This window comes from Lepisosteus platostomus, chromosome 3 (assembly GCF_059453375.1).
Source record: "Lepisosteus platostomus isolate fLepPlt1 chromosome 3, fLepPlt1.hap1, whole genome shotgun sequence".
NCBI lineage: Eukaryota > Metazoa > Chordata > Actinopteri > Semionotiformes > Lepisosteidae > Lepisosteus > Lepisosteus platostomus.
The window spans coordinates 59,685,332-59,695,247 of NC_142613.1; the positions used below are offsets into that span (position 1 = coordinate 59,685,332).

The window sequence follows — 9,916 nt, forward strand, 5'->3', positions numbered from 1 at the left end:
CTGTTTACATTTTACTTTTTTGTTGTCTGAAATGCACTCATCAATGCTGATTCTTTCTAACCCCTAAATATAAAAATAGCATTGCAGTTCCTCTTTAATTGACGTTTCTTCCCATCTCATCCACTGAGCTCTGTAACTTTTTCAAAGTCACCACTGGCCTCAAGCGGCACCCCTAGCCAGTTTCCTCCTGGCCTAGCTGCTCAGTTTGAAGAGTCAATCTGATCTATGTCTCGGTACCTTCCTGTCCTTAATGATTGACTTTACCATGCTCAAATAGATATTAGGGACATTTGAAATGTTTCTTTTTACTTTTCCCCTGATCTGTGCATTTACACAGCTCCTTCATCTTGGTTGAATATTTGCTTGAAATATACATATCCATGTGAGGTCCCTCAGTCAGGTTTTGTATTTATTCTGATATCATAGGAACTACTAATATTGCACACAGAACAAAGGCCAATTAATCGTATGGCTCATTAATGTAATTTTGTACACCTGAACTGATTTAGGTTTGCCACAGAAAAGGGTCTGACTACATACTGTATGCAATCATAGCTTTTCCATTTTTCCTTTATATCAGTTATCTATTTTACTTCTTTCTCCTATTTTTTTTGACAGTGTGGAATTGATTGTGTATATAATAAATATGAATTACTACTTCAAACTGGCATGACTGCAAGCTTTAAAGTAACAATGTGAAAACTGAACAAGAGTGAATACGTTTTCAAAGCACTACACCTTCTTAGATATCAATACACACAAAAAGATACATTATGCCACTCTAACAATATAAACTCTTAGAGACACACTGAACTCTGTAAGCACTTGCTCAAACAAAATTGCAAACTCCTAAATCATTACATATTACAAGGTGTGCTACTTGTTGCATACTATGCCTTTATTACATAACAAATCGCTCTTAAAAACGTCAGGTTTTCTAAGGTGGTAATAATAATTACTGGAGTAGAGCATTGGCTCTTAAAGCATAATCAGCTATCAAAACCATTGGGGAACCACCTCTATTTCTGAAGTCTTATTGTTTTTAATAAAATACTATCAACAGAGAAAGACAGGATGTAACAGGTTCTGCTGATTGTGCCATCAAAAATAATTATTTGGCTAAGGACATGGGGAACTGTAACTTTTGGCAGTATGTTCAAGGTATGAAACAGATGCCTTCGAAATTTGAAGGAAATCTTATTTAACCAGAGAAGTCATTTGAGAACAGAGTCTCACTTACAATGCAGACCTGACCAAGAGTCTTATGCCATTACCACACATAAAATGCAGTAAGCAAGAAAAGGACAAATAATAAAAACCAACAACACAACAGGACATGGCAGTGTGAACACATACATGCTACAGGGAGAGAATCCATCTGTTTATGGGGCATAGGGTGGAACGATTATATTTCAGGTGATGATAACTTTCTTATTATTCAATTAGAATAGTTTGTTCATTTTCTTTTCATTCTGAAGGATCCTCTTGACACCTATATACAGTGTATATATATATGACTTAGGTGTCTTGCGTCAGTGATTATGTGCCAACAACCCCACTACATGGTCAATCAGGTGGAGAACTGAGGAACTGCTTCACCAGTTAAATTAAAGGGGAACCTTAGGTCAGCCAGGTTTCTCAAGGCCAGAGTGGGATGTAGCCAGGACACAAGGATTAATGCTCCTACTACCACATACAGTGCTATAGGATCTTTAAAACAAGGTCCCCGATGTTAGTCAAGGTCACATCTAAAGGACAGCATCTTCTACAGAATAGTGTTCACTGTCACTGTACTTATAAATATAAAACGGAATATAAAATGGAAACACCAACAAACACTTTTGCAGGAAACTAAGCAACAAAAATTAAATAACCTCATTATCCCCATCAAATATGTGCATGAATTATGAAATTGTACATTACTAATCAACTAAAAACTTGATATATTAAAATATTCCTACATGGCCATTGATCACATCATAGTTATCCATCTTTCTACCAATAGTTGTGGAGCATTTGTTTCATTCATAATCAAATTGCAGTAACAATATACATTTATTAAAGCACATGAAATACTGTTCAACAATAGCTATACATAACTATTGTAATAAATGTAAATAATTGCAATCTGAATTATGGAATTATTAATTATTAGGAATTATGGCTTTATTTTCCGTTTTAGATCAAAGTCATGAATATCTGATGTGACGGGGTGTACTTCCAGTAACTAAAGCATTATGAAATTGCATGTCAAATGTATTTTACTATGATAACACATTTTAATCTATATTTTCTATTAGTTATTTAATATTTTTATTATATACCAGTTATTAGCCTAGTTTTAAAAACACATGTATGCAAGGTTTTGGTTATTTTAATTGTGTAATTTGAAGAAAGAACTCTAGGTTACACATGCAAGTTCATAAACCCCTATAAAGATCAAAAGAAAGTGCCATAAGCCATCATACTTATTGAAAAGAATATGCAAAAATAATGGAAAATATAATTAAAATATCGGTTTAGTTTGGTCTACAGTATGTGGTACTTTAACCTCATCAAATGTGTACCAAAAGCAATGCTAAAATGCATGACACATGAAACTTCAAGAATCCACCAGAACTCTATTTTATGGATGCCACAGTGTTTTGCTCGATTCTTGTAATAATAATAATAATAATAATAATAATAATAAATAATAATTGCTTACACTTATATAGCGCTTTTCTGGACACTCCACTCAAAGCGCTTTACAGGTAATGGGGACTCCCCTCCACCACCACCAATGTGCAGCATCCACCTGGATGATGCGACGGCAGCCATAGTGCGCCAGAACGCTCACCACACATCAGCTATCAGTGGGGTGGATAGCAGAGTAATGTAGTCAATTCATAGAGGGGGGTTATTAGGAGGCCATGATTGGTAAGGGCCAATGGGAAATTTGGCCAGGACGCCGGGGTTACACCCCTACACTTTTCGAGAAACGCCCTGGGATTTTTAATGACCACAGAGAGTCAGGACCTCGGTTTTACGTCTCATCCGAAGGACGGTGCCTGTTTTCAGTATAGTGTCCCCATCACTATACTGGGGCATTAGGACCCACATGGACCACAGGGTGAGCGCCCCCTGCTGGCCCCACTAACACCTCTTCCAGCAGCAACCTTAGTTTTTCCCAGGAGTTCTCCCATCCAGGTACTGACCAGGCTCACACCTGCTTAGCTTCAGTGGGTTGCCAGTTGTGAGTGGCAGGGTGATATGGCTGCTAATGTAGATATTATCAACATCTATGCAAAGTATCTTTGGGCTTTCCTTAAGTCCCATATGCAAGTTATTTTGGCCTTATCATGGACATAAACAGCACAAAATACTTCCTAGGAGAGGGACATCTCCTTAACAACCAGAAAGGGGAAAGGAGAAGAGATCGGACACAAAAAGCATCTCAATTTAGGATAAAGTTCATCACTTATCCTGCATCTGGCAACTTATCAACTGTAAATCAGGGACTCCCTGACATACCGTATATGCCCTAGTTGTCATAAGTCAAAGAAGAAACAGGAAGGAGACTCGGAGACCGCTTCAGAGAACACGTCAGGGCTGTGAAGATTAAAGATCTCTCCGAGCCCATTGTTTCTCATTTCACCTCTGACGGCCACGACCACTCTAATCTCTCCGTCTGTGTTCTCAAAGACGGTTTTCCGAACTCATACATCAGAAAGACCACCAAAACCAAAATTATTCTGCAGCTAGGATCACACATTCTCCCTTCTCTTAACGACAGACTAGTGTTCTTTAAAATTTTCTCCATTCATTGGAAGTTTCATTTCACACCTCTCTGCACCCATTCTGACTTCTGACTTCACACCTCTTAATTGGCCTCTCTTTCTGTCCCCTGCTCCCGCCTCTCACTCCTCCCCCCTCCCAACCTTTGTTCTCCCGCTACTTTACCTTTGCCTACTGCCCTGTCTCTCTCACACCTGAAGAAGGCTCCACGGCCGAAACGTTGTGTTCTCTTTCTTCTTTTTTTCAGCATGGAATAAACCTACAGTATTACTTGTTCCTTTGCAGCCTACGCATGCTGACGCAGCTACCCACCGGAACTATAAGTCAAAGGAGGTATTACACATAAAGACTAAACTGACCTCAGTAATTTTTCTGGTCAATTCTGGTCACCTTTTCTCTTTAAGATGACATTTACCAGGTTAAAGCTTGCACCGATTTATTTTAAATAATAAATGACAATGCAAATATTTAATCCAAATGGGAAATAGTTCGGCATGTATTTCAGTCCATAATGAAATACCCCATCAAAACATACTCATTGTAGAATTTAAAACTGTCCAAAAAAACATAGTGCAACAAAAAAAGGAAAAAGAAACAGGAGACTAAGGAAAAAATACTTAAGACTCAAGGCCAACACCTGAAGCTCATACAACAGGATGTACAAAAGAAGGAGAAGCAGCATGTTAAACTGTAATTCTGCAGACTGATGCTAGGTATGTTACATGGCAAAGCTCTATAAAGGAACAATAACTTGAGGCCTTAAACAGAGTAAATGACTTAAAATGATCAACACAACATTCACACTGATTTACCTAGCTTATCTCACTTGCCTAATAAAATCTAAGTGAGATCAATCTTTTGATCACACAAGCCTAAATTAAAGATTTTCAGTATAACAGAACGCAATAAGAAGAAAGAGAGATGACAAGGTGAATCTTTTATGTCTGGCTGAACAATGAAAATAAACTGAAACACACAGTCGGGCAGACTACAATTTCAGATCGCAAAGAACAAATAGATTTTAAAATGTATGATATCGACTTCACCCAACCTAGATCACAGTCCAAGCAGTCGAGAACTACACAGGTTGAGAGATGGACATGGGCAAGCAAAATGCTGGAAACAGGGGGCCCCTTTAAATGTTCTTCAGTCAATGCTGCCATTTCAAACATCAAAAGCATTTGAGAAGCAGAGTGCTGGCGGTTGAAAAAAGGAAGGGATGGACATGTAAATAAAACAACCCATTATAATTAAATTGTCAGAGTATTTTATAATCAGGGATTGGTTCTCTGTCCAGGAATACCAGATTGGTTAGCAAATCACTTTTTTTCTCTGCAGGAAAACTCCAGACCTTTGGCATAGTAGTGAAAACAGGTAAGTTTAGGAAGCATAAATATTTTTTACTAAGTTGTTACACAAACATTTTAACCGTTTTCCAACTAGGCAAACTTGGTTTCTGCTATTCACTAAAGATAAATCAGAAACATTCAAATAACTAGTAGAAGTGAAGATTCAGCCCAACCCTGAAAACTACATCTCAAAGTTTCTTTGGGGTTTGGTTTTGTTTCTGCTGTGAAATTTGCCTTCTCCTAAAGTTTCAGAACTTATTCTGCATAACTCTATAATGTTATTAACACAATGAACTTCAGGTACGTTTGTGACATATGCAACTGCTGCAAGCAGTACAGAGAATCAAAAAACACAAGCTATCCTCTTCATAACCTTTGACGTCACACTACCTTGTGACTAACAGAACCAGACAACAGTACAGGTACCCTCTATTTGAAATTGTATTTAATTAACTGATTTAGGTTCAACTGACTATTGTCTCTTAAACGTAAGTATTATTTGGTTGACGTTTTGGGGAATATTATTGGCGCAATCTGAGCGAAATGCTTTGCTCAGGGGTACAACAGCAGTGTCCCACCTGGTATCTGAACCCACAAACATCAAGTATAGAACCCTAAACGCTATTTCACACCGCTCATTAAACTTATTTTGCCTAGATTTAAAATGTTAATTTCCTTTGATTACGGTATGCAGCCTTAAAGGAAACGATTCAAACATCTAAACCAAGAAAAACTTGGAAGATGTTATTAGGTGCTTTAAAATGCTCCTTTATAGAATGGGTTGACGTTAAATCTTATCTCATCTTTAAAGTATAGTTAACTTGCATAAAGTAACAGCCGTTAGCAACTGCTAACAGTAGGCTACAAACTGCAGTCTAGGTATTCTGCAAGGAGAGGGAATATAACTAACAATTACCATTTTTCCGTCTAACGCCAATGAAGGGTTTGGGACGGTGTTTTTTTAATACAACACGTGTAATGAGGCTAAGCTTTGAATTTATAAAAATGTTCTGCCTTAGGTATTAAGGGAAATGGTTTATTACACGTTACTCCTCGTGTTAGGAAGCACAGGTCGTATTTTCCTTGGTATTTTGTTAAAAAAAGGCCCTATAATGTCGACGCTATAAAAATAGAAACAGAGAAAACTGTTCGTAAGATGCAACGTTTTCAATATTTTCTATTCAACGTTGTTACTTTTTCTTGCGATATGCTGTGGAAAACGCGATAAACTAAGAAACCTTGTTTTAACATGTTGGGCTTTTCCCTTGAAAATTAAGCAGTAGCAAAAACCGGAAAATCTTAATTGAATGTACTCGTTCTTCGCCGATAAAAAAAAAAGTGTTTTGCAGTTAGATGTTTATTAGAAAGTAACAAAAGACCAAAAAATAAAAACAATAACAAATACCCACCGGGACTCGTTACATGCCTTCTTTGTATGTTTCCCTTAAGCAGGAATCCCACTATATCCTGTATATCCAAATCTTGAAGTTTGAAATTGGTTCCACAATCCCAAGAAAGATTCCTTTACTGTGCATAGATCCTTCTTTCCGAAAAATAAAGAAAAGTCGTTTTAAAACTTTTAAATGTGGATTATTTTCCACACCAAGACTCAATACGTTCTTTCTAGCCTTCAAATCTACTTTTACTCCAAGGTTAAAAATCCAAAGTTTTCTTTCCGTACCAAAAAATAATAATAATAAAACGCGCGTATGCCTAAAACTCGCCCAGTAATCCGCAGTTTGCGATCTCCTTCCCCGTGATTCTGAAAATTAGAATATGATAATTTTAAACCACGAAATCACCCAAGAGACGCGAGAAGCGTATAGGTTTAGATAGAAGTGTGAGCCGTCCCTTCTGACATCAGAATTGTGGAATCCCAGGAATGTGGTGCAAACGAAAAAGTGGGAGCTCTCTTAATGGTTTACGAGGGAGACAATACAATGCAAAGAACAATCTACAGGGCCAGATCCGAGATTCTTCAAAAGCGATTTTTCTACGCGAGCGCCTAAAGCAGAAAGTCATCTCTTTTTAAGTTGTTAAGAGTGTTACATAGGTATCAAGCTTTTTTCTCAAGATTTTTTCCCACTTTATTAGGCTACCTATAGCAGTAGCACTTACACTCCAACAAAAACCGGAGCTTTTATGCACCACTGCGTCGGGCTAAACGAAATTTAGACTAGGAGACTAATGTGGCGTTTCAATTATGTTGTTAAATTCGAACTTTTCAATATTAGGAAATATTATTCCTATCACATTTTTTATATTATTTTCTTATAACCAGTTTATCATCACTGCCAGATTCACAAGCTCCTCTCTTGGCTTCTAAGGTCTTTTACTAGCTTTTCGTTGTTTATCTGAATCAATTTCTTCTTGAAACTTTAAAGGATTATTACTGCATAGCCAGCCCATATTGCTAAAGTAATGTTGAATTTTTCAGCATGAATGATGGAGTATTGCTGATTACCCTCAAACCTTTACAAGTGCCAAACCTAAGTCAAATTTCAAATATTTCAAAATGAATTTTACTGAGGCTCCTTTCCAGTACCTGTTTGCGACAATCAACAGTATCTTGTACCTCTGATGTACTCTGTAAAGCTTTAACAGTATGTGTCTTGGCTTGTCCAGCCATTAAGTACTACGACAGCTTGCTCCTACAACTGATGACTGGGGCCTTTTGTTGTTGTTTTTTTTGCAAAGCCAAAGATTGAATGAAGAAACAGTTCTGAACCTGTAACACTGCATAAAAAATAAGGCAGTTTTTACACTATAATTTTGTTAGGCCTTCGAGTGGAGCACAAGAAAGCACAAGCTTTTCATACTATGTAAAAAATCCAGGCATGAGAAAAACATCAGAGATGAATGGCTGAGTATAGCCCAAAGAAATCTGACTTGGGACTGGGACTTTTTCAGGTAACAGAGCTCCCCCACAGCTGAAATGTTGAACAGTATATCTTCATTTTCTTTACTTTTCAGCCTTGAATTAACCTCTATTTTTTCCATAACAATATTAATACAATGTTATTAAATGAGTGTTTTTTGAGGAGCTCAAATGAACAACAGGATATATATATATAAGCTGTTAGGCACATACTGTAGATGGATTTCAGTTTGGAGTGTCTAAAATATTACTTGTGTTTTTGCTTTTTTCATAGCAGCTTAGGATTCATAACAACATAACAGGCCCACAGTAGCTCAGCCCTGTTCAACTCCATCTGATGAGTTTTCTAATTCTTTTGACCCATGTGTCTGTTTTAAGGCCTTCACCAGTTTACCAACAACCCAGTTGATTTAAAATGCAAAAACAGACAACTGATATAAGTGAAGCAAAATAACCCATTAAGGTACCATTCTCAATCCTAAGCACAACAAAATCATTCTCGTGACTGTGAATGGACATAAGAAAACTGATGTGATGTGACTCCTGTAGCATATTGCTGGGTTTTGCCAGGTCCCCTGTTATTCCAAAAATCGCCTACCCATTATTGTAAGTGATATATGATTGTGATTGTTTTGTAAAGAATCCCAGTGTATTTCCCAATTCGAAATTGCCAGCCAAAGCAGGGCACATTTTTCAAAATGTATTTTGTGCAGTACTCAAGTTGCACTTTCTACACTGGTTTTATTGTCCTTGCTTTTATAAAAATTGAATTGAACTCGGTCTTGTTTGTAACTTGTATCTATTCCTTTTGTACATGCACATAGGTTGAAAAAACAAGTCACCCTGGGTATAATAATAATACTTATACTAATAATAATACTACTAGTAATAATAAAAACAGTCCAGAAGCCTCTTTAACAACTTAAACTGGCAGTATAAAGTCAGTCTTGCATTCCAGAAGCTGAAATCCTAGCTTAGTCTTCCTATTAATTAGGAGGAAGAACAGTTTCAGCACACATAAAGTCTTCAGTAATTCTGTAGCTGTCAGGAATTTATTGAATACTAACTAATCAAATCTTGATTGCAGTGGTATAACCAAGGCACAAACAGGCACATACAGTATTATGCGCAGTCAAAAAATTCAAGCAGCAAAAGGTTATGAATGTTATACCTTATTTATACAATAAACAATTTGCAAGAAGTTCAAAACTTGTTGAATTTAACTATTAGTGATTATAAGATTATGTTTTTAAAGTTACAGGCTGCTATACAGTACATGAACGAACACTAAAGGCTCCATTCATTTTTCCATTTAAATGGAACACCTTAGAGATGTGAAACTAAGATGATGAAATGTACATTATTTTTTTCTTTGTGCAATTTGTACAAGAGTCTGCTACTTTTAAAACTCAAAACTAAAACTATTTCTAGCCAATGGCATTATTCACATCCATTGTACACTACTAGCAACTGTTTCATTAAAAACCCTAAGATGTGTGGGGTCAAAGTAATGCATAGGGGTTAAGAAGCATAAAATAATTCTAGAGGAAATCATAGACATCTCTCACTGTCATAGCTACCACAGAAGACCACCTGGAGGTCCGGTGATTGAATTTACTTCTATAGGACAGGATAGGTTGGCATTATGTGTTGGACTTGAGGTTTTGTTTATCAATTGACAAAACAGAGTCCTTAAGTGTCTAGAGTCACTAAAATCAGCTTATGTACTCAACTTGTATAGGCTTGATCAAATATATATTTATTTGGTCAGTTTTGTTGTTTGTTTATTGTTTTGTGGTCAGATAAAAAGACGTATTTATATGTTGTAAATAATCTTGGATAAACACAGGATTTCAAAACGTCTCAACTGGCCTTAATCTTTGATGGTTGTTAATTGTTCTAGTCTTTAGAA

At 36.6% G+C, this 9,916-nt stretch overlaps 1 protein-coding gene across 2 annotated transcripts in view; it reads right to left on the reverse strand.

Annotated features, from left to right (window-relative positions):
• LOC148675170 (tyrosine-protein phosphatase non-receptor type 14-like) overlaps positions 1-7,072 on the reverse strand; it is a 99,193-nt gene extending 92,121 nt beyond the window's left edge. For both annotated transcript variants that reach the window (XM_088626231.1, XM_088626230.1), the window contains exon 1: positions 6,536-7,072. The gene's annotated coding sequence lies outside the window, so the exon portion shown is untranslated. The remainder of the gene's footprint in view (positions 1-6,535) is intronic.
• Between the last annotated feature and the right edge of the window lie 2,844 nt (positions 7,073-9,916).